The following is a 25704-nucleotide window of genomic DNA, read 5'->3' on the forward strand; positions in this document are numbered from 1 at the left end:
TTAATTCCTCTTCAACTGTCATGTTGGGTTTAGCTTCAATGCAATGCATCATTCTCATATCAAAATACTAGAAAGCAGGCTTTAGGCAAAAATTTAGATCAAGTTTATTTATTTCTGTCATGAAAAAATCAGGTTTCCCTTCAGGAAGTTTGAAACTGAGGTTCTGTCCTGAACTTCTGTCTAAACTTATTTCAGCTTAATAATACTTTTGACTCTTAAGAAAAAATTAATGTTCTTTTACACAGGAAACAAATCAGGAAGTATGGAAGTTAGAAATTAATAATGATGCTTGAGAAAAAAACACATTTTGCCTTTGGGAAACAAGAACATACTACATGAATACAGAGTAGTATGTCAATATTTAGAAATAATTAGCTAGTTACACTGCTAGCTGATAATATTGCAATGAATGTAGGCAAATATGTGGATTAAAAACTTGCTGTTACAACCAACTCAAAATTAACTGAACAATACAAAGCAGAACACTTTGCAAGATAGTCAGATGACTTCTAACTTAGCAAAATTGACCCAGGAGACAAACACAACTAATTCAACATATAAATTCTTAGGTGTTTAATTATCACATCTTGAGGAATCTTTTTCTTTGTTTGCAATGATGTTTCTTATTTTTTGCTGGCATCTAAATGTAGGAAGCTTCTGGAACTTTGTAATGTTTCTGGAGTGCCTTCTTTCCATTGTGGGACCTTTCAATATTATTCCTTTTAACTTTAATGAACAAAGAATGCGACATTTGCTGGCAATTTCTTGCTACCATGGCCAAGACTATATATTGTAACTGACTTGTGTCTTGTTTATTTTAATTTTTTTATTTGTGGATGCAAAATAAGTAACCTGTAGAACACAATTACATGGGAAATTCCAGCTTCAAGGACATTGGTTGGTTAGTAGAAATTTGTGGGGAAAAAAGGCACTATTACAAATTAACCAATCTTTGACTGTCAATTTATGTGGTTTTTAATCCCAGTTCTGCATGAAAAAAAAAAAAAGACATTAATTCACTTGTAAGGACTGTTGATTTTCTGTTTCTTTGTACCTTTTATTCTTGAATCTCCTTTTTTGCAACTTATCTGTGCATTGCTTGCAATCCATAATGATATCCAGAGCATGAATCAGCTGATGAAGAGTGATGCACATGGATGACATAATCCTGGAATCTGCTGGAATTCTTAGAGCATTTCATAATCAAATGCATAATAAATATACAAAAGTTTTCAATTACAGTGGCATTCTGCATGAGAAGAAGGTGGAGAATCCAGAGACCAGTTCGTCATATAACAAAGCAGATGCCAGAAATCCGTGTTTGATAATCTGCTGTTTACTAGCTTCTATTTTGCTACCTCTCTCCCAAAAGAACACAGCTATTTTATGCCTCACTTACTTTCTCTAGAAGCAAATCTACTTTTCGAGGGAAAGCAAACTGCATTCGCCATACAACCCAAATACCATGAAGCAGAGATACAGACAAGGGACAAAAATAATTATTTTATAGTCCCATTTTTTATAAAAATACAAGACATTATTTCCTACAGAAGGATAAACTGCAGACATGTGTAAGAGTATCATGATCACCTAACATTGTAATAAGATATAATAGTTTAAAAAGTTATGTTTTTAATTTGTAATGGCATCATAAAATTACCTGGTTTAGAATTTTCCGTTTGTATGGTGACATTTTATAAACAGAAATAACAGTTTGCTTAGTATCTGTAATCTATTGCTGGATGAGAAAGACAATAATTACATTTTTAAATTTTAATGATATATGAGTTTGGCTTTTATGTTAATTCTGACAACCTTGTATTATAAAAATATATGTTTCATCACAGTTCTGATTACTTAAGTTGATGCTAGTAAAAACTACCCATTTAAGAAAATGCTGAGCCTTCTTAAAGCTGTATTTTACTTGGCAATTATAGCTTTTAAATTAAGCTGTACTGGCTGCAAACAGCCAAATGATTTAAATTCATCTGTATTGATAAAGAATCACCGATTTGAGTGCATTGACCACAAAGATGAAGTGGGCCCAGAGTGCCAGAGAACAGTCACTTGCTCTGTTCTTGCCAAGAGAATTTTAGTCCAAAAGAAAGAAAATATTCTCCTTTTACTGTCTAATCTGTAAAACTCCATAGAGTTAGAGAAGTACTCAAGTATCTATCTTTTTCAGTATTCCCTTTCTCCTGCCCTATGAGAAACCTGAAATGTGTCAAAGCAGAACAACTGTCAAATTACCAGTAGCTAAATGAAAATTGTTTTTTCTCCTTAGTGCTATAAAGAGTCTTTACCTCAGGTTGGGTTTGGTTTGGTTTATTTTTTCAGATCTGGAATGGTGAAAGGAAGGATGGAAGTGTGCAGAATGAACCACTGTGTAATCCATTTAGTAAGATGTTTTTGTATCTTCCAGTTGACTGAGAGCATGCTTTCTCAGTCTGGGAAGATGAGTCAACTAGTCTACTTCATTTGGCTTCCTTCCCACCCTCACCTCCAAATGTGTACAAAAAAGACTGATTCCTATCCCAGTCATTACATAAGGATCCCTGCACTCTTACCTAAATAGTCCTTACATTGTTAAGCACTGTAAGAAAATTGTAAGGAACAGGGCATTGTAAAGACTACAAGCATGTCTAAGTGCTCATATAGCATATTTCTTCATATTCTCTCCTGAACATTCAGACTGCACCTGACCAAATTTGATTACTGGCAATCAGTAACTTAATTATAACAAATCTTCATTTCAAGGTTTATAGGTATTTTTTTTGAAAACAAAACACAAAACCTTAGTACTCATTTTGTGCGACTAATTGTCTTATAATTATGGGTGCTTCCCATGTGTGCTTCATCAGCTCAGATTTCATACAGGTAGCTTTAAGGGTAGTGAAACAGGAGGCAAAAGCAGGTTTTGGTCAGCCTGCTGACTTGCCAGAAAACAACACACCTGCTGGATTACAATGCAAAGCGACAAGTGGATAAACAATTTTGCTAACAGAGAGTAATTGAGAAAAGCTTCTGCATGTATCTGAAAGAAATTAAGAGCCCCAAATTATCTAATCCTGTAAAAAATCAGATTTCCGGTATTTGATATTATCTCATTTGAGAGAAGACATTAAAAAAAATAAAAATAAAGGAAATAAAACCTGTAGTTCTTCTGAAGCTGAAAGAGGAGGTTATATTGTTTAGTAAAATGCCAGACAGGTATTTTTCCCAACTTCCCAGATGTGGTTGTCATCCAAAACATAATAAACCAAGCAAATGAAAATGTGGATGTTCCTTATAATTTCTGGTTCTCATTTCATAAGGAACTTTAAATTATATTGTGAGAGAGAAGAATGCTAATCCAGCTGAATCATCTACAGTAAAATATACCTTTTATAGCAAAATCTGCAAACCTTCTTATCATTGTCCAAATGGCTTCTTTCAGACTAGGTTCTGAATGTTCTTGTATTTTCAGATTACAGTGGCTGGAAAAAAAGACTTGGAGAAGACTTCCCTGAGGGGGTTTACAGCAGACCTGCCTCTGATGCACAAAGCATGTATTTAATGACATGCATCATTGCCTATAGATGTGTCTGCACTGCAGCCAGGTGTCATTTAAATCTCAGTAGCTTAGCTATTGAGAGGAATAAGGGTATGGGAAGTGGACTTCAGCATAAACTACAAAAAGTTCACTTGAGATCCTAGGTATATATTTGGCAGCTAAACCTCATGGTGTTTAAATCTCTTTATTATAGTATAATAATGTCTTGGGGTAAAAATACATTGCATTCACAAACTGGAATCCACAGCAAAATGACTGCTAATCTGTCTTTTCTATACTGAAAGGACAGTCTACTATGACAGCAAACTGGGAAGCTTCTCTCACCTAATTTGAAGTGTCTATCTGATCCCCCAGACTCCCTGTACAGACGAGGCATCTCCACAGATGTGTCATTCATTTCTTTCTCTCACCTGCACTGCAATGAACTGAAGCACACATTGCAGATTTCTGACACCACCCACCCCCAACCAAGAAGGAAATCCTGGGAGCCTTGGTTATCTAAGCTAAGACAAAGTAACCCCACACAGTACAGTAGCATAAAGCTTTGATAATAGGAGTGTTCAGTAGTGGTTGAACAACTGGAAATTGGTGAAAGGACATTTGGTTTTGGTCTTAGTAAGGCTCAGGAATTTGTATGAAAGAGATTACATTGTCACAAAAAATGAATCTATTTAGTTGCACATTTCATTTATTATGATGTATATATAACTGGAATACTATTCCTTTTCCTACAGCAAATGCTTCCTCTGCTGGTGGTTAATTATCCTATAATCATAGTACAAATTATCTAAGTGAGATGGTGACGTGTTACTTTTTATCGACTTCCTGACAAAGTTCCTGGATGTAATCAACACAATGCCGGTGCAGTCTAGCAGATTACATCACTTGTGGATTCAACTCCTAACTGAAACCACATAAAAAGGGGGGTTTGTGAGTAAACTGTGATATATTCAGATCAGAACTCTAGATGTTAAAAAAATTAAAAGGCATATAAAAATACTCAATGTATCTTACCAGGTGGGGTAATAACATACAGCAGTTGTAAATACTGGCTTTCACTTCCCGAAGCTGATGAGTTTCAAGTTCAAAATCCATATATAAAGAGCAGGAGGTTGTCTCAGAAGCATATGCAGACTCATATTCAGACATGAAGAAAGACTTCATAGCCAATAATTGGTTATTTTTTCCCAGCTATAGAGAATGATCTAGTAAAAAGATGTCTCCTTCACCTGCAAATTTTGCCTGCCCTCTGTAAGTTTGTATACATATTTTAAGCTGTTAGCTCTTGTATTCATTGAGGAGAGTTATTCACTTCACCTAATATTAGCCAGCAAAGAGTTAGATACCTGCTCTAAACTTGTGTTTGTGCTAAACAAAACCTCACAAAGTGGGGAAAAAACCCCAAAACACTATTTTCCTAACTTCCTCTAGTAAAAGCACAATATCTTCTCACTGATTTATACAGGGAGCATTCTATTCCACTGTTTGCATGACAATATAGAGCAATCAGAACAGAAAGTTTGGAAAAATCTATTTTTGGCTTTATAATCTTAGTCTTATATGCCCATATATACTTATGAAAAAATTCAGTCTGTAGTTTTATATAGTAACATGTATGTTCTAGTCTACAATAAGTACAAGATATACCAAAACATACAATTATAGTCACAGCTATAATAAGAGCCAATATTAAGTAGCAAAGAGATGTGCACAGCAACAGCATCACGAAGGAAAAAGAGAAAAGATATCCATCTTATTTCATTACAAAACCCCTCCAGCTGGTTTTCTTGGCAAGAAGCAGCAGAAGAAAAGCTATGTGGAGGATGCAGCTTAAACTGACAATCTTGAAAATGAAAATCTGCTTGCAAAAAAATGCATAAACTCTATAGAAAAACTGTATTTTGCAAAGTGATTCATTATTTTAATGACTTAGAGACAGATTTATTATTATTATTATTTACCATTTTCTGGTCATCAAGCTGAAAAAAAACCCCAAAACATTTCAAGTATAGAAGAATAAAGAAAGTCATGGATTCCCAGGTGAATATCATGCTCCTGTAAGCTCTATGAGAGCTTACAGCTCTCTGAGACAAAGAACATCTTTCTGTTGTCTGGCTGTGCAACACCAAGCACATTGAAGCCTCAGTCCACGGCAGTTACCCTGGTGTTGCTGTGATATCCACTGAGAGGCAAATGCAAACAAAACCTGCATTATATCAGGCCACGGATTAGCTCCTAAATGGTTTTAATAAGAAGAAAACATATGCTACATTTACGTTTTCTGTTGCTCCATCTACTGTCTTCAGCAAACATGCTATTTGCATGAATTGTTCTTGTGTTTTAGGTAAAGGGCAGAGTTTGAGGTTAGAGATGGGAGCAAGGTAGAGGAAAGGAAACAGAGCAAAAAACTTCCACTACAAAACTAACACTTTCCTCTCCAAACAAGGGGTGCAGTCTGCAACCCAGCAGTACAGCCAGATGTTTAAAGGTCTGCAATAAAAACACCCGGCTAATGGTGCAAAAGCAGCATGAACAGATGGTTCTATAGCACTCCCATATTCCCTATTTCTCCACCTGCTAGCACCTGCTATCTAATCCCCATTCATTGTTTAGCTTCCTAGTAAGAAACTATTATTCTCACCTTTTATTTGTTTTGATATCACATCAAGGCCATCTCTGCTCACAGTCTGGGTTTATACTACCAAACTTTGTGCCATTTTAGGAATCCCAATTTCTACAGTTGTAGGTCAGAGAAGAGGCAGGCCCTCAGCTTTATTAAAAATAGATAACTCAATATGCAAGAATTCTCTGCCCTTTAAAAAAACATACACATAACCACATATCACTAATTAGGAGAAGTGAAGTGAAATAGAAAAATGTTATGAGTATGCTATGCAAGGGTAATAAACCTACTGTCTCCTTTGTGCTGTCTCTAGCCTCACAGATTCATCAGCACTAGAAATGAAAAAGAAATCAGAACTAGAAATGCCCAAAACCCTGAAGAAGGATTGAAGAACACAAATTCAACTCCTTAGAGTTCTTTTAACATTGGTATGATCCTGACAAGCATCTGTATCTCATCAAGAATTTAACTTCATAAGGAAGTCATTAGTAAGCCCCTAATTGCAGATTATGACTGTCCAAATTTTGAAGATTGTGGATGTCAGCAGTTTGTAAAAACATCACAGCCTCTCAATTTTAAAAAGGTCAGTAGGACCCTATTACAGTCAAATGCTCTCTGCAGGCTTCATAATTCAATCTTCTATTATTCCTTTCTCTCTATTCCTCTTCCCTATTCCTTTTCCAAACACCCTGTATGAATAAAAGGATCACCATTTCAGTGCAATGGAGCTACCCCTTGGATGGAAGAAAACAGTTTTGGGCCAGTAGCATTACAGTACACAACCATTTCCAGCAGCCAAAATCTGCCCTTGGATGTGAGTCAGTGGAAACATGCACATTCAGTGGTAGACTCTGGCCCCAGAAGGAGAAGCAAAGAGTAACTAGAGCAGCTGAAACTGCCAAAGGGATTTAAGTTGGCAGAATGTATTTAACCTAATTTGGCATGTGGTCAGGACACAAGAAGCTAATACCTCATTGCCTTAAAAAGCTGGTTCTTTGTTTAACACAAATGTTCATGGTATTGGCATCATATCTTATCTGCCAGCTCCAAAATAAAAAGAAATTATATGTGTGAACATTTTCTGTTTTGACTTGTTGCAAATCATTACATCAATGAAACCACCAACACGCAGGTTCTCCTTAAAAGTTCCTCACTTACTGGTCTGGCCTTTAGACCCAGCCTTTCCTGTGGAAGTGTTGGTACATTACGAATTAGATGGAAGAGCAACCTTGCAGGAGCAAAAAGGTGCCTCTGTTTCTGCCAAGGCCCTGACTGCCTGCTACATCAAACCCAAACAGCAGATTGCACAGGACTAGAAATGTACATATTATCAAAATTGCTTTTAGAATATAACATACACTACCAAAATCGTATTAAATGAAATAAAATAAGCTTTTTGCTTAATAAGTTCATTTTTATACAATAATCAGGCCATATATTAATTCTTATTTCCATATTTTACTTCTCCTCTCTTCAAAGCAGTCATTATTTCATTTTAAGTCTTTACCATGCCAATGTGTTTACTAGTATCTCTGCTTACAGCTGCGCACAGTCAAGCTGATTTCAAAGGGAAAAGTTATAACTAGTAAATATGGAAAAGGTTGACTAGGGTCTTCTGAGAACGTGTAATATTTGGCTTCTGAAATATTTGTAACTGGTCGTGACTTATAATACGAAGGCTTGACTTTCTGAATTGAGCAAACATTTCCTGGTGTATGAATACATATGTTTCTTCATTCTTCTTTGAAGAAGATTTTTTAATTTGGACGGTATTGCAGTTCTCTTAGGCTGAATGTTTTGAATCTGAAGAACTACAGAGTCACTTCTAAGAAATTTTTAAAAGTAGTTATAGAAAACACGCTTCTTGCCTGAAAACTAAAAGTCTTTCTGCAGGAGTCTGTATCTTTAGTGGAAGATGGTCTCTAATAATCTTCAAATTTAAAAGTGATGAGCCTAGATTAAGCTGCTAAGGCTGACTCTTAGAGGCAACTCACCTGTCTGAACCCCATGAAGGCAGCCCAGTAACAGAAGCCTGACCCTTTCCAGGTTGCTGTGTGCAATTTTTTCCACTTTTTCTTCCAGCTGATACCGGTTACACTTTTGTGGATCCCATTTAGAGGAGTTTTATTCTCCCCACATATACAATACAAAATTTAGATAATTAACACAGACTTTGATTTATACAAAATGACGGCATGCCTGTAACCTATCTACAGCGTATAGGTTTCCCTGGTAACAGAAAGCAAAATTTAGTTTTTTTCATTTTCAGTTTGAAAGACTCCGTTAATAATTTTATTTTTAATTTGTTTTATATGAGGAGATATTTATCCAGTTTATCTTTAGTTTTGCTGAAAAGTTCTCCAGATGAAAATTCTGATGGCAAAGAAACTTTATTGCTCAATTTAGAACAGAGGTCAGTGTAAATGTTTTAAGAATCATAACAGTGTGATATTAATACTCAATACAGATATAGTAAACCAACTGATATTTAAATACACAGTTGGATAATTCTGAAGATGTACACTTTTAACTTCATAGATAAATTCCTCAATCTACAACTACAAATGCTATAAGAAGTTGAAATTCCACCTCTGCTTTTTAAGATACAATATTTCAAGACCAAATCCATGCTAGCAGCCAATTCTAAATCTCACATTTTTCCTTACCAAGCACATATCCTGACCTTATTGTTCCTTGCCAAGGCTTGGCCTTGATATGTGCTATTTAAAAAGCAAACAAAGAACATGAACTTGTTCAAACTCTGGCAGTATTTCAGCCTACAGCTCAGCAAAAAACCTTATCTGAAACCAATGAACTTCTCAGGACTATTGAGAATTGACCAGAGGGGCCAATTAGCTGTTGCACAGTTTCACTGATTCTGTGTCAATAATTTATAAATGTAGAGAGCAGGCAGGTTTTTGCTACTGGTTTAAAATTAAAGTGCCAGTTCTCAGAAGTCTGTACCACCCAACTGAATTCAGTGGACCAGCACAGATCTAAATAAACTGAGGATCTAACACAATTAGGTACATCATAGTTTCAAACATATTGCTTCCTTCAGAAAATAAAATTTAGTTCACCATTGAAAAAATGTTAATTAGATATCCATATTCTTTATACAGTGAAATAGCTACTTTGTTTTTCCTTTCTTTCCAGGTAGTATGGGAAGATGGCAGCTAGCTGTCATTGGAAAGAGCACAGATCAGATTTTCAGTTATGACAGGCACCTAAAAAATCTGTTTTCTGCCTCACGACAGCAACAACCAACATTTTAAGACGGTTTTGGTCCCCTTCTGGTTGCACCCTGTGGTTTTTCTTGACTACCTAAGAAATAAGTTTGTTTTGGATGCCATAGACTGCTTTTGTGTTGGCTGAATATTATTTAATAGGGAACATTTTACTACCCATGTAAATGCATTGAACAAATGCATATGGCAGGTGACTTTGTCCATATAGGCAGATGTATCACAGATACCAGAGCCTTCATGGCCCTGCCTAGGTCACTTATTTCTACACCCTGCTGAACAAAGTGTTAATACTTTTTTGCCAAAATTGGGGCAGATTGCAGTGTATTCTGGATACAAAAGGTTGCTATTACTTAGCTGGGCTGAGTTTACTCGCTCATTTGGCATATGTAAGTGAGGATATCTAGACCAAAGGGTTTTAGACTTTGCTGCACAGAAAATTTGCTTCTTGGCTCCACAGCTGGCTGGGCACACACTGCTGCTCTTTCCAGCTGCTGCTGAAATCTCCAAACCTTTTTTGACAGAGTATTTGTAAAAGCCCATCAGACTTTCATGCTGATCACTTGAAAACCAATTAAAGTGTATTAATGCATTCCGAACATTAATTTTTCATATAGACAATTACCTTTTTTTGCCACTGTTGAAGATTTTCTACAGTGGCAAATATGATAGAAGTTCACCCTTGTGCCTATGGACAAAAAAAAGGAATGATTCAGAAATCCCATCTAAGAATTAAGGTAAATAAATTCTCAGACTATTGTTTATTAGTATTACAGATCTATGGTATCTTAAAAAGACATTGCAAGCAACAGTTTTCAGGAGGTCTGAGGAAGACCATGACCAGATTTGGACATATGGTTGATGTGATCCTGTATAGTATAATTGTTTTCTGATAGAGCTTCCATTTAATATCAGTCAAAATATCTTGGGTTTCTTTAAATGTATGACCCAGAAGAAACTGGTTCAGTTTGAAGGCACAGTAATCTTTTCCTGAAGCTACCGTATCTGGATATCCCTGGCAAACTGTGTCTGGTTATTATGCTCAAGCCTAGGATGAGACCTGACTAAACTCAATTTCATGAGGTCTAAAAATAAGTTCACTGCTGAAATCCTGGCATTGCTGACTCCATGAAGATTCTTTTCATATTTAACAGAAGATAAATTTGCTTTTAAAAAAAAGTATTTGGCTTTTTAGAGAGCTTGATAGGTTTAAGGCTATGTCTTTTTCCATCAAAATCAAAAGTTAACATGGAAATATATAAAAGATTGTAAATTAAATTTAGTGAATAGCATTTTATGATCCATCCTGATGCATGTAATTGCCATAGGTAGAAAATACATCTGTGGTGAAGAAGTGGAAAATTGGAACATTATGGAGTTTCCACCAGACTCCCTTGTTAGTGAATCTAAACTAATCTTTAGTGAATTCCTGCGAAAGCATGAGGAGGTTTCTTCTCCTAAAAAAAAAGTGCTGAGCAAGTGAAAATGGAGCCAGAACAGACACTGTCACTTTGCTTTAAGGATTTAGATACATTATTTAACTTAATTTCTGCAAGACAAAATGAAACAGTGATGGCAATTGATTGTCCCTAGAGTATCTTGTAATCTATATTAAGTAAACTTAACATTGAATGTAAAACAAAAGCCTTTGAATGAAAAGTTGTTCCGTACTGGTGATCAAACTGAATTATCTGGACAGATTCACAACACAGAATACTCTAGTTAAACCATGGCCAAGTTTACCCTCCTGTTACAGCAGTATAGTGTATTCATACATAATACAATTTTAAATTAGCCAGCCAGTAACTGCAGCCAGTCATCTGTGGCAGCATGGAGCTCAGTGAGGTCTAATTGACCTAGGTGTTTACCCAGATTTTTGGACAGATTTTTCAGGTTGCTTAAAGTCATGCCACTAACTTCTTTTAACCCTTCTCTGATCAAACTATACCATTGAGTCTCCTACATGGGTCTTACTGAAATATAACATGAGTAAAAGCTCCAGGAAGGCACAAACTGGATCAAAGCCTCCCAGCACAGCAGATGGAAAGGAGGACAGAGAGGAAAGATTTCCCCCCTTTTTTGTTTCATCCCAGCCCCTCTCCAGCAGCATAGTGGGACACAGAGATGACACGCAGATGACCTGCCCCATGCGGGCAGGGTGATCCTCTCTGGCATGAAACCAACAGGATCTAGAGAGGGTCAAACATCACAAAAGTATTGTGACCCTAATGGGTTACTAGTTCTACCATATATGAAAGATAACCAAAGGCTTTAAACACTGCAGTCAGCAAAACAATCTATACCTAATTAGAGGTAGCCAAGAGCTTGATGTTTCTAACCCTGTTTTCCTGTGAAAATCTCTCATGGATTCACAGGGCTCTGTACTGAATGTATGCCTGTACCGCAAAATTGTTGGACAGATAACTGTTTCAGCATATTCGTCCAAAGACAAGAGACCTATAATTTTATACCAAATTGGCTCTAATTGCCAGCAAAAGCATTGCCTGTGCTGAAGCATTTTCTAAGGGCTTGCCTTCGCTGCACAGAAAGACAGACCCTCCCACAGTCCACAAAGCAAAGCCCTCTGACCTAGGGCTTTAAATATGGACTAATTTATCTGGCTAGGATAACCTGCTGAGAAAACCATTGAGAACGAATGATCTGTCTTTTCCTCTTCCCAACACTGAAAGACAGGCTGGGGCCAGATTCCAGCTAGGACTGGGTAGAATGAAAGAAGTGGAGGGAGGTGTCTACAAAACCACAGGGAGAAAAGAAACTAAGATAACAGAGGCACCAAAATACAAGGCTCTGGTAGAAGTTGCTGAGGGGAAACTCTTCTGAGGCACCAAAAGCTAGAAATGCAGTTTTAAATTATCTTTTCCAACTGAGGCGAGGAAGAACAGTCCACTGGTCAGACCATTAGAAAACCTGGATTCAAGTAGCTGTTCTGCCACAGATTTTCCTGAGGCACCCAGTTGGCTTCTTTTATGCCTCAGAGACACAAGATGTAGCTACATTACCTTTTTTCCTCTTCTGGGGAATGGCAGTTCTTCACTATTTCACAGAATACACTAAAGACTTTGAATTGCTCAAACATTATGGTAATAGGAACTGTAGAAGCACCTAAGCCAACACATTTTTTTACTTACTAATAAACATAATTTCTTTTAAGGAAGCTGCTTTTTTTCCTATTCACGAGTCTCCAAAAAGAAGGCATCCCAGTGTCTATTAAGACCTGCAGAGCACAAGTATTTGTCATCAACAGTTTGTCCTAAAGCAAAACTGTAAAAATATAAAATTCTCTGTTAATATAGGAAGTTATAGAAACTTCCTTGAAATGTGACACAAACACCTTAAATTCAGAACCTGGAAGAAAGAAATTGCAGATGACAGAACTTGCTGTTCTGGAGATACCTGATTTCTCAATAGTAGCTACCAAGGATTGCTGTCTTAAGGTTTTTCTAGAATTACCAAGAATGCACAAAGAGAAACAAGAATAATTTGAAAATGGCGTTATTTATATTTTTAGTTTTCCTGTACGAGTATAGAAAAATCTCAGTTCCAATGAATTGATCAGAGAATGACTAAAGGATCTAATGATTTATGCTATGTTTGCTTTGGAACAATCTCTGGAGTGTCAGAGAAATACGTGCAACAAAGCACTCATGTGACTGGGAATATTTCATAAGAAGAGGTTAAGCACATTGTGGTGGAGTTTGGGATTTTTTTGGTTTTTTTAATGGGTTTTTGTTTGTTTGTTTCTGTTTATTTCCATTTGGGTTTTTTTGTTTGTTTTGTTGGGGTTTTCTGTTTGCTTGTTTTTTTCTCAAAAAATGATCATATGCCATTCAGGGCACATAAATCCCTATTTCAGGTTTCATTTTCTAAATTGAAAACTCAATAGGAGTCAGGACAGAGTTACTGAGGCTAATTATTATACTTGAACTGTTCTGAAGCATCAGACAGAAATGTAGTGAAAATACTGTGGGAGGATTTAGTTCTCTGAGAAACCATCTAGACACACTAGTCTACATATCAAGCAAAATCAAAAACTTACTTTCCGGGATGGAGTGAAAAATAGTCACTAATTGAATAATACCTTAAAGTGTCTCCCAAATGGAAATTCATGCCTGGGCTTTTTGAACATACAGAACAGAGAGAAAAAAATCTCCTGTTCTGGTTGTGTTTGCAGCTAATGGTGTCAGACTATTTCCTATGGAGTCAGTGGCTGTGTGTCATTTGACTGGAAGGAGATTTGGATGAGGCCCTAGGTATCTATATGGATATGGTCCATAGACAGTCAATTTTGCCCTTGTACTGTTGGAAACTGGATTATGACATTTAACTTTAATAATCCTGAAGTAGTTCAACAGCCTCAGATGAAAATAAAAATACATAAATGCAGAGACAGGAGTGCAAAGTGGAAACCTACTCTGGATTTCTGCTTTCTTTGTGTTACTGATTCTTTCTATCAGGCAGTTGGTGACCCATTATGCCCAGCTAAACCAGTATTTAGCTGTGTATGGCAACATGGACAGTGCAATTGAGTGCACCCTCAGCAAGTTTGTCAATGACACTATGTGATTCGGTTGACATGCTGGAGGGAAAGGGTGCCATCCAGAGAGACCTTGACACGCCAGCTTCATGAAGTTCAAAAATGTAAAGTGCAAGGTCCTACATCTGGGTTGGGGCAATCCCAGGCACAATTACAAGTTGTATAGAGGAGAGATTCAGGGCAGCCCTGAGGAGACGGACTTGGGGGTGTTGGTTGATGAGAAACTTAACATGAGCCGGCTTCAGTGTGCACTTGCAGCCCAGAAAGCCAACCGTATCCTGGGCTGCATCAAAAGAAGCGTGACCAGCAGGTCAAAGGAGGTGATCCTGCCCCTCTACTCTGCTCTCGTGAGACCTCACTTGGAGTACTGAGCACAGTTCTGGTGTCTTCAACATAAGGAGGACATGGAACTGTTGGAGCGAGTCCAGAGGAGGGCCATGAGGATGATAAGAGGGCTGGAGCACCTCCCGTATGAAGATGGGCTGAGAGAGTTGGGGCTGTTCAGCCTGGAGAAGAGAAGGCTGTGTGGAGACCTCATAGCAGCCTTCCAGTATCTGAAGGGGGCCTATAAGGATGCTGGGGAGGGACTCTTCCTTAGGGACTGTAGTGGTAGGACAAGGGGTAATGGGTTTAAACTTAAACAGAGGAAGTTCAGGTTAGATATAAGGAAGAAATTCTGTACTGTGAGGGTGGTGAGGCACTGGAACAGGCTGCCCAAAGAAGTGGTAAATGCTCCATCCCTGGCAGTGTACAAGGCCAGGTTGGTTGGGGCTTTGAGCAACCTGGTCTAGAGTGTGATGTCCCTGCCCATGGCAGGGGGTTGGAACTTGAAGATCTTAAGATCCTTTCTAACCCTAACCATTATGAAGACAGGCAGAGAGAGTTGGGGCTGTTCAGCCTGGAGAAGAGAAGGCTGCCTGGAGACCTCATAGCAGCCTTCCAGTATCTGAAGAGGGCCTACAAGGATGCTGGGGAGGGACTCTTCCTTAGGGACTGTAATGGTAGGACAAGGTGTAATGGCTTAAAACTTAAACAGGGAAGTTTAGATTAGATATAAGGAAGAAGTTCTTTCCAGTGAAGGCGGTGAAGCACTGGAATGGGTTGCCCATGGAGGTTGTGAATGCTCCATCCCTGGCAGTGTTCAAGGCCAGGTTGGACAGAGCCTTGGGCGACATGGTTTAGTGTGAGGTGTCCCTGCCCATGGCAGGGGGGTTGGAACTAGATGATCTTAAGGTCCTTTCCAACCCTAACTATTCTATGATTCTATGATTCTATGATTCTATCATTCTATGATTCTATGCTTATGAAAATGCCACTCCCTAAGGTAACTTATGTAGGATAATATATTAATTATTTTTTCCTTCTTCTAGATCGCCTTATGCTCCAATTACTATTAATATCTTGTAAATGTCTACAAGAAACAGGAGAATAAATGAAAAAAAGTCTTCCACTTGTTTTTCACCCCCTTAACCATAGATGAGACAAAGAAGCAGCAGAAGTCTGATTAAGTTTATTTCATTTTTCAAAAACCCCTCAACTGATTTCCAGTCAAAAATGAACTACTGTATAGCTAAATAGCAGGAGATTTAATCCCAGTTTTATGCACATGGCCATTTGTAGAAGAAATTACCTTCCTGATTCTGTGTTTCTTATTCTGCACATCTTGACATTGAACTGGCAAAATAACACATCCCCCCAGCAAGCTAGAGTCTGAAGGAGAGAGAGTTATTGAGGCAGCCAAATCTTCATGACCTTGAGGAGAAACTATGTGCTCCCTGGGGAGTACGTTTCCTGTTAGGTCTCAGTTTAGGTAAGCTTGGTTCTAGCTTCAAATGTATCCTGAAGTTTTACAGAAATGAGAATATACATAAACATATTCTTAAGAGCGTAAGATTTATTACAAGGACTAATACAAGCTGGTAGTGATAAAACAATAAGCAGTATGTGCTAGCTGGGAACAAAAGGTTCTTCTCTTCAAGATACAGAAAAGTAAACTCGTGTACAATCCCAGCAGAGATGGTGGGACCCTGTCCTTTCTCCTAAAATTATTGCAGCAGGATATTTCTCTACAAGTACACTATGAGCATATCCTGCTCATTTCTCTTTCCCTTGGATTCTTCCACTTCCACTTTCACAAATAGCCCAGAAATACAGGCTCAAACTTTTTTTATGGCAATTCTTTGATGTTCATGACGCTTTTAGACCAGGATCTTTCCATGATGCAGCACAAAGCCAAACCTCAGACCTTAGGATTTGGACCATATGCTATCAGATATATTGGAATTTGCCTAAATTTGTCATGTGTAAGTATGAAATGTGCTTCATCTAATTAAGCAAGATAGTTATCTATGTAAGGTCTGAGTATTTTCTATTGGAGTAGAACGGTAAAACATCCCAGATTACTTTTAGCTTTACCATGCTACAAATATCTCTTTTGTTAACAGTCTGTTGTTTACTATTGATCACTCAGACACTGACCTTTAAAAGCTGAGTTTATATGGGATAAATTCCAAGGATTTCTTTTTTACAACAAACCCAAGGAACTTGAAATAAACAAGAAAAATTCTTATCATGAGCATCTTCCTTTTCCATTTTCCCCTGCTTCACACACTGGACTGCAGAGGAGATCACCCCCTTAACAGAAAGAAAAGGTATATGTCAACTTGCCTCACCTACAGAGCCTTCAGGCAAAATGCATCACTTTTTCAGGTCTGTCAAGGACTGAATAAATCAGAGACAAGCGGGTTAAAATGTCAGCACCCACTGGGACTGAAATAAATCTACCACATTTTTTCATCCAAGTGAAATTCTAACTGCAGTATCACCAGCACTTCATTCATCCATTAAGGAAGACAACATAAAACTCTTAATGATCAATTTTATTTTTTTTACAAAAAGAAGAAAACACAAGTTGTTGGCTTTCTCCCCCCACTCCATTGTAATAAGTCTGTGGAAGTCATCTTGTGCAAAATGTCAGACAAGCGTGATGTGAAAGATGGTGTTAAAAGGCTTTCAAACTTTGTTTATTAATAGATATAACCCTTTCACCTCTGCTACATCTGTCACCACTAGGTTAAATATCATCTATCTTACTGGTCACCTGACTTCTTGTTATTAGTACGGGAAAACGCCACAAAAACCACTGAACAGTCACAAATCCCTTACATAAAAATGCAGATGTAGAATTGCCTGAGCCCTCTTAATACAACGTAACCTAACATGGAGTAACTAAAATCACTGAGGGTAGCCTCTGGCTTTAAAAGCATTCACTAGGCCATTGATCATTGAAGACAACATATGGTGACCTCACACGAACACAATGTAAACTCCCAAACTCATTGATGGCATTCCTAGCGCTCTGCCCGAATTTGTATTGCCTCTCTGTAAACTGTTTGACATAAGCAGTGAAAGATGGAAACAGAAAAGGGTCTCCTCAATATGATGAGCATACCACCAAATGCAGCTGGATGCAAGTGAATTAACTTGTAGCTTACTTTGATGTTTAAAAAAATCTCAGGACAAGATGTGTGTGAATAGAATTTTTGTAAGTTTCTTAAAAGTGTATTTTTCCTTCTGGATATCCAAAACAGATGCTAGAGTATAAAAATTCACTACATTTTTTCAGCGGGGTTTTTTTTGTTGTTGTTTGTTTGGTTGGTCTTGGTTTTTTGTTTTTTGTGTCTTTTAAAGGAGGTTAAGAAAAGAAATGGAAAAAATATACTGCTTAACATGCATTATCAGGCACAAAGACATATGGGTGTACGCCTGTGGATTTATGTACGCATTCCTCTCTTCTTTCCTTACTTCCTTCCTTTATAAGCATCAGCAATGCATCTCCTTTCACCTACCAACAATATAGGTCTTTGTCTCATGCAGCTTATGGCACCCTTGGCCTTCTCTGCTGCAAGAGCACGCTGCTGGCTCCTGTTCAATTTGATGTCCACCAGGACCCCCAAACCCTTCTCTACCAATCTGTTTTCCAGCCAGGTGACTCCATGCATATAGTGGTTGCTCCTCCCCAGGTGCAGGACTTTGTACTTCCCTTAAACCCGTTTCTCGAGCCTGCCGAGGTGCTTCTGGGTGGCGGCACCTCCCGCTGGTGCACCAGCACCTCCCCTGTAAACCTGTCTAAAATGCAACTGCGTTGGCCGGGAATCGAACCCGGGTCAACTGCTTGGAAGGCAGCTATGCTCACCACTATACCACCAACGCTATGATGCTGCCCATTTTGTAGCTCTGTTCTGCCTTCTCTTCTAGTTTCCATCTGCTCCTGCTCTAACCACAGGATTTGCTAACTGCACAAAGCAAGTGCAAAAAAATACTGAGGGAAACATTCAAGTATATTCCATAGCTGCCAAGGCTGCTAGAAATTTATATTTTTTTCCTTTTTTTCTTTTTTTTTTTTTTTAAAAAAAACCTAAGGTGTCATTCAGTGGAATATTTCCAACGTCCTGATTTGTTTAAAAGAAATTCCAAATAACAGGACTAAACCCTTCAGAAATTGTACTGCACATAAGGGCACAATTGGAAAAAAAATCTAGCAGCTGGCAGCTCCAGTCTGATGAAACGGGCATCCTCATTTCACCATTTTTAGTAAAAGAAATACTCTTGCTAGCATTAATATTGTACTATGATGAGTTTTTAATTTCATATTTGAAAGGTTAGGTATGTTGTCTTTTCTCTAAGTTGCTGCTTTTCTCTTCTCAGTATCATCTAGAGTAACACAAGATCACACAGAAAATACATAGAAAATACAGCTGAAAATAAACTCAGTATATTTATAAAAGGTTGATATTTGTATCTGAAACAACTTTGAAATTTTGAATCTCAAACTTCAGTGTATTCTTATCATATAATGTATGATGAAAGGTTTTCTATTAGAGTGGATAAAGCCAACAAACTAATTTAGAGGGACAAATTCTCAAAACTCACATGGTTTGAGGCTATCCTATACAGAATCCAGTGCCTTCTAGTGCATCTGTGATTTCTCACCTGAGAATGTCCTGTTTACAGGCAGATTTGGTTCTTAACATGCAGGAATGTATTGCTATTCTCAGCAAGCTTATAGATGAAAACACTGTGTGTTGGCTCTCAGTTGCTTAATAAAGAGACTTTCAGGTCTCTTTCATTCTCAAGTCCTCACCCTTAAGCTTACTGCTATGGTTGTCAGAAAAGTTGTAAGACCTAATATTGGTTAGACATCCACCAGTCTCCTGATTCCTGACCCTTCCTGCCACTTTGCCTGCATCTGGGGAATGACTAGGTCCATAGCAGGTCCCAGTCCTGTGCATACCTTGGCCATTTTACCCAGGATTATCTAGTGTTTGTGTTGGTGAAATTTTGTGCAACCTTAGAGAAAAGTCTACAGAGTACAGCTGCACCATAGCAACGATACAAAGTCTTGTATCATTTTCTCCTCATAATTTGCTTGAAAAGACAGTAAAATGAGCCAAGATCTTATTTGTAAGGCTCTGCAAATAGGTTGTGAATGCATACTCTTAAATGCATTTATAACTAAGACTTAACAGAACAAGCTAGGAGGACTCTGCTGAATGATGTAGAGTCTATTGTCACTTTATGTGACCTAGAATCATAGACTCATGGGATGTTTTAGGTTGGAAGTGACCTTAAAGGTCATTTAGTTCCAGCCCCCTGCTATGGGCAGTGACACCTTCCACTAGATCGGATTGCTCAAAGCCCCTCCAACCTGGCCTTGAACACTAACAGGCATGGGGCAGCCACAGCTTCTCTGGGCAACATGTTCCAGTGTCTCACCACCATCATAGTGAAGAATTTCTTCCTAATATCTAATCTAAATCTATCCTCTTTCTGTTTAAATCCATTCCCCCTTGTTCTATCAGTACATGACCTTGCAAAAAGTTCCCTTCCAGCTTTATTTAGATATTGGAAGGCTGCAATAAGGTCTCCCAAGAGCCTTTTCTTCTCTGGTATTGTTTTGCAAATACACATTTCAGTTATGTGGTGCATGCACAGAAAACCATTCCTTTGGTATCAGATTTTCTATGCATTTATGGTGGAACCCCTTTTCATGGGGCCTTGGCCCTGAGCCAGTAGCTAATTATTTAAGATCTGAAAAATACATACCTTATTGTAATGTTTTTCATGCTTTTCTTCTACACTGTAGACACAATAAATATTTTCCAGGAAAACTGCAGAGGCACGGATAATTAATTTAAGCCTAGCAAAAGTTGTTTCCAACATTACTGGAGAGTATGGTTTAACAATCACCACAAAAGGCTATTGTTTATGTCCCTGCAAAAATATTCCATGGAACCTGAAAGTTTGTGGACTACCACTTGAAAGTCATTACCTAAACTTACTGTTTAGGAAATACAAATAACCTCAGTAAAGAAGTCAGTCTGGAGGAATTGTGTATGTATTTCTTACTAAGGATGACATTTCTCTGTCTTAAGGTTGTAGCCTTAAGTATGTCTTCTTTGTGATCTCACCAGCCCATATTTTAAGGCAATACAGAGTGAAAAGGATGATTTTAAAACTGTGTGGTGGAACTGGAAAGAGTGGTTGGGCAGAATGGGACAGGGAAGCAGCATGGGCAAAGGGGAGCTTTGTGAAAGGCAGCCCCCTGGGTCTCAGTTCATAAAGCTGCTTAATTCCTAATGAACTTAAGCACTCAAAGTAGCAGATAAACTCAGAGGGCTGCATTCCCAAAGTCAAAGTAGTCTTATCCTGCTTAAAAAATTCTAGAAACACTTCTGAACATTCTGTAGGCACCTGGAAATTTGTTGAAATCTGACCCCAGTGTTTCAGTCCCAAATGCAAAGCGTCCTTAACTTCAGTAACTCTTGTACGTTCAGACAATACCCACACACTGCCAAATCAGGGGCCCTGCATGAAATTTGTCCTGATTATTTCTTCTTCCTGATGTTTTCCCTCTCTCTCTCTCACACACATATGTACACAGATTCCAGTAGCACTTGATGAACAAGCAGATCAAATTAACCTTTATTAAGTCTTATCAGAACAAGATGAGTGTGCAGTGGTAGCCTTTCCTAATCTGGTTTTAATTCACTAGGCAACAAATCTGTTGACTATGAGTCTACTGCATATAGCAGGGAGGAAGTACTTTACTGTGGCATAATTAAAAGGATTCCTACCACACACATAATGACACGCTCTCTGCTTTCTTATTAAAGGTTTCCTTTGTTTGGGTTTACATTAAATTAGTTGCATATGTGACTGTTTTTGCTGCAATATCATCTTCAACTACTTAGTGCACCATCATGCTAACCTCTCAGTTAACCCTTGCTTCAAAGGCTACTTGGTGCAGGTGCAGCAACATTGTTTTTCTGGCAAAGACATGCCTTGCTCACTGCTAGTGACCTCTGTTATTGCTGAGGATCTGGGCTACATATGCTTTTTGTTTACAGTGCAAGGCCTCAGATAATTGCGTAATTGAGGTGCTACAAATCCACAGACTGTAGAAACCTAGAAGCTATTCAAACATAAAAAGTAAAACCTAGGTCCCAACACTTAATTTGTCCAGTTTGCTGGCAGTAAGCGTCTCCCCAGAGTATGGATTTTGGTTTAGTTGTTCTGGAAGGATAATATGCTTATACTGTAAGTCTAATTGATTCCTTAGTCCGTATAAGAGCAAAAGGTTAAAAATAAGAACATATCAGAGCACATTAGTGCTGAACAGAAGCTGTCTATTACTCATCACAAGCTTTATGATTTTCTCCAGTAAAGAAACAGTATTAAATCTTCAAAATGAAAGACATCAAAGGTTGAGAAAACTGCTGATAATATGCCTTACAAATAGTGATATAATAATATTACAGACATATGGTCATTCAGAGGCTATTCGAAAGCTTTATGTATTTAGACTTAATAGACAAAGAAATAAAAAGTTTTATAATTTTCTTCAGATAAGCCGAATTAAAAAATAATAATCACCCTTTATGAGGTTCTGCTTGAAAATCTTACATATTTTTCTTATTTTTACTATTCTCTTTTATATAACCTGATTGTCTTAGATACTGACTCTACTTTGCCAAATGCTATTCTCCAATCAAATTATTCACAGTTATATACTTTGTTGTATCAAAGTCAGCCTCCTTGAGTGGTCAGTCCTTAACATACAATAAAGATAACATACACGCAGACACATATTCATCTTTATCAAAGAAGACAACAGCTCAGATCCAGGAATATTTTAAAATGGATTATAAAGGTGGCATTTAAAAATTCTTGACTGCTTGCTGTCCATCAAGAAGTCTTACAAAATTTTTTTACATTTGTAATAATTGTTAGCGTGGTTGTTTTTTTCATTTCTAATAGTCATAAATTACACTTTCTCTAGTTAAAAAAAAGACATGATTCTGGATTTCATAGATAATATTAGCAATTCTAGCATTTTTCATTAAGATTACTGAGACTTTTTTATTCACATGTAGAAAACTGACTTTTCAAAAAAAAAGTATTCTTTTATCAATAGTTATCAGAAATTTAATGGCAAGCTATAAGATCCTTCCTCTGGTGCACGTGAAATTCGTAATAGTATAATAAATAATAATCTGTTACCTTCATAAAATAAAATAAAATCAACTTTCCTGAGAAATAGGATTCTTAGTGCTCAGGAGAGCCCACTGTCCTGGATGCAGTGGAGCACCAACAAGGCTGTGTAGTATGGCTAAAATAAAGCCTTCTTTCCTAATGCCTTCTTTCCAGGCATCCTGGTGCTGAAATCAACTGAAAAACCAGGCAACTGTCCCCAGAATAATGAATGATTGTTTAAAAAATCCTAAATAATTCCTAAACCATTACTGGTGCTCTTCTTTAGCTTTTCTTTGAATCATCAAGGGATAGCAAATTAAATGAAAATGTGAACTGAGATTTTTTTTCATGCATTCACTTGTCTTCAGAAACTGGGAGCACTTTCAGAGGGTGATTCATCTCAGCCTGGGATCAGTGTCTAAAATAAGCTGGTGAATCATTTTCTGGAGGGACGTTTTTCTTTCTATTGATGTTAAAAATATGAAGTGGTTAGCCCAAACTTAAAAGTTTTGCATCAGGTGGCATTCATGTAACCAAAATATTTTTAAATTCACGATTAACAATGACAGCTCTCATTTTCTCTCAAACCAATTTGTTCTTATTGGCAGTTACATTATTTTGAGAATGGGAATATTCTCTGGGAAGACGAAGTTTGAGGTTCATTAATGTATGGATACAGGTGATTTTTTACGCAGACAAGATACAAGACATTCAATAGTGATTTGGATGTTTCCAGGTTGTACAAAGTACATCTCAGAAATTATTTAATATTTAGAAATTAGCTACTTCATCAGCAAGAACTTTACAGGGCCTCTGTGATTCCTCAAGGAAATAGAAGTCAGTGAATTTGCTCCATTTGACAAGAACACCAACAAAAATTTTAAAAAATCCAACCCCAAATAAAGAGGATTACTACAAAACAAGTTTGGTTTTGTTGTTTGGTTGGTTTTGTTTGGGTTTTTTTTTAATTCATGTAGCTGATTCAAGAAGGCAACTATACAGCCTTCTGTCGCTGTTCCAGATTTATTAGCCGTATCTGAAGTCCTTAAATAACTGGGCTTCAGACACTTTCACACTTACACTTTTACCCTTTTCCATAATAATGTCTGATTTAGACGATTAGAAGGTACAGTAACAGAGGAGAGTAGTAAAAAGACCTCTTTATTTCTACAGATTGAAAATGTAGAACTGATGTACATAGCTTAGCATCATATATGACTAAAGAATCCCAAAGATCCAGTATTTTTTCCTTTTTTTTTAGCCTCTAGTACACTCTTATTCTTCATTTCCACTCTTCCTTTCTTAAGACTGATTTCTGGACATATTTTTAAACAAGGCAAGGCACACCCACAGCCTCCACCTAACATCAGAAGACATTACTGGAAGATTTGAGTGTGAAAGCTGAATACAAATATATGACTGAGAATGTGAATTTATTTTTTTAGTAGCAGAAGGATTCAGAACTCGTAGACAAAGATTCAGATTTATTTTGTCAATTGATTTTATCCCTTACCTCTTACTATCTATCTCTTTTAGGAGAAGTTTCTCCTTTTGTTTTAGACTATGTTATCCTAATTGACTGCTTTTTGGCCACAGAAATAACTTATCTTTTAATTTATCCTTGCTTTATAGTTTATTTTTGCTATATCATTTTGGACATGTGTACTGTAATCTGGAGCCTAAGATTCTGCTTTACTGCACATCCATCTTTCTGGGAGTTTAAAGGGAATAGTAGGGAATTACTGAAAAAGTTCTGCCTCTTTAGGGAAATAGGAACATGGAAATATGTATAACATGGTACTTGCCTTCAGTTGTGTAGGGATTTCTTTTTTCCCATCACCTTCTGAAAAGGTTGGTGTATTTCATTTTTTACAATCAATCCAAAAGATTATGCTTTCCAGATCCCTGTCAGATGAATATGATTGGTGCACCAGTGGAAAATAAATATGGGGAAAATTACTCTGGAGTATACATGCATTAAATAAACTAACATTCTCTATCCCAGAGGCTTACAGACAAGTGAGAAATTAAGCCACTTGATTCTTGCACTTCAACGTAGAAATTGATTTCTATGGAAATGGGGTGCATTATTTAAGGTGGTTGTGGGTATTTTCTCTGTGCAAAGCCTTTTTATTGACTTTTGTTCTGAGGTTTAACATGTGCATTGAATCATACAACTCATTTCTGGTCAGGCCTGTCAGTTTTAGTCATTTTGCTGGGAAAGCTTTCTAGAAAAATATTTTATTTCAAAAGACATACTTATTTTGGAGGGAAAAAAAAATTTATTGTTTCAAATTCTCACTGTAAGCTTCCTTTATAGTTTTGTCTTAACATTGTTAGGTAGCACAGACTAAGACTGAATTTATAAACATAAGTGCACAATAATATTACCACTGACAGTTCATATTTTTTGTTTTCTCAGTGTCAATTTCTGTACAAGTTAATTTGGAATTAAAGTTTTTCAGCTGTCCATACTCTGCTTTTGAAGTATGGCAGAGCTGCTCTGAGATTTGTTTAAGATACTGTAATTTCATATACCAAGAATGACATTATTTTAACCAAAACTTTCTATATAGAATCTTGCATAGATCTTAAATTGGAATTTCATTGTCTAAAAATTAAATTACATTACAAGTCATACTAGCATTCCATTGGATTAACTGTAAGTGTTTTTAGAACAGATTTAGACATGTTACATGCCTCTTTTTACCTTTGTTTCACCATGATGTGGTCTAGAATTTGGCTATTTTGATACCTAATCCTCCAGCTACTGTGATTCACCAAGTTATCAGACATCAGCTGAGCTGTAGAATAGTTTGTTGTTCATCCATTAGCCATGATCTGCAAAAACAAATCTCACCATGGAATATAATTCATATTCACTGCAAATCAAGTTGGCCTGCATTTGCTTTGGCTAAAAGCAGATGTACAGAGTTGCTATAGTTCATATATCATAGAGTAGATATAAGTCACCATTAGGTAATTTTATTATTTGTTACTTTCTGATTCTCCTTATGAGTCAAAAGAGGAGAACACCATACATGTTAAGCCAAGAATTTATTGTTAGCCCTACTAAAATCTAACTAAAATACGAAAAAAAGTTATCATCTATCTATCTATCTGTCTGTCTGTCTATCTATCTATCTATCTCTCTATTGTCAAAAGTACATTAATATTCACCAAATTTATTCAA

At 37.1% G+C, this 25704-nt stretch overlaps 1 non-coding gene across 1 annotated transcript; it reads right to left on the bottom strand.

The window, feature by feature from the left end:
* Positions 1–18116: 18116 nt before the first annotated feature.
* On the bottom strand, positions 18117–18188 carry TRNAG-UCC. The gene has a single exon. It is a non-coding gene; the product is annotated as a tRNA-Gly (tRNA).
* Positions 18189–25704: the final 7516 nt, after the last annotated feature.

Source organism: Strigops habroptila, chromosome 1, assembly GCF_004027225.2.
Source record: "Strigops habroptila isolate Jane chromosome 1, bStrHab1.2.pri, whole genome shotgun sequence".
NCBI classification, from domain to species: Eukaryota; Metazoa; Chordata; class Aves; order Psittaciformes; family Psittacidae; genus Strigops; species Strigops habroptila.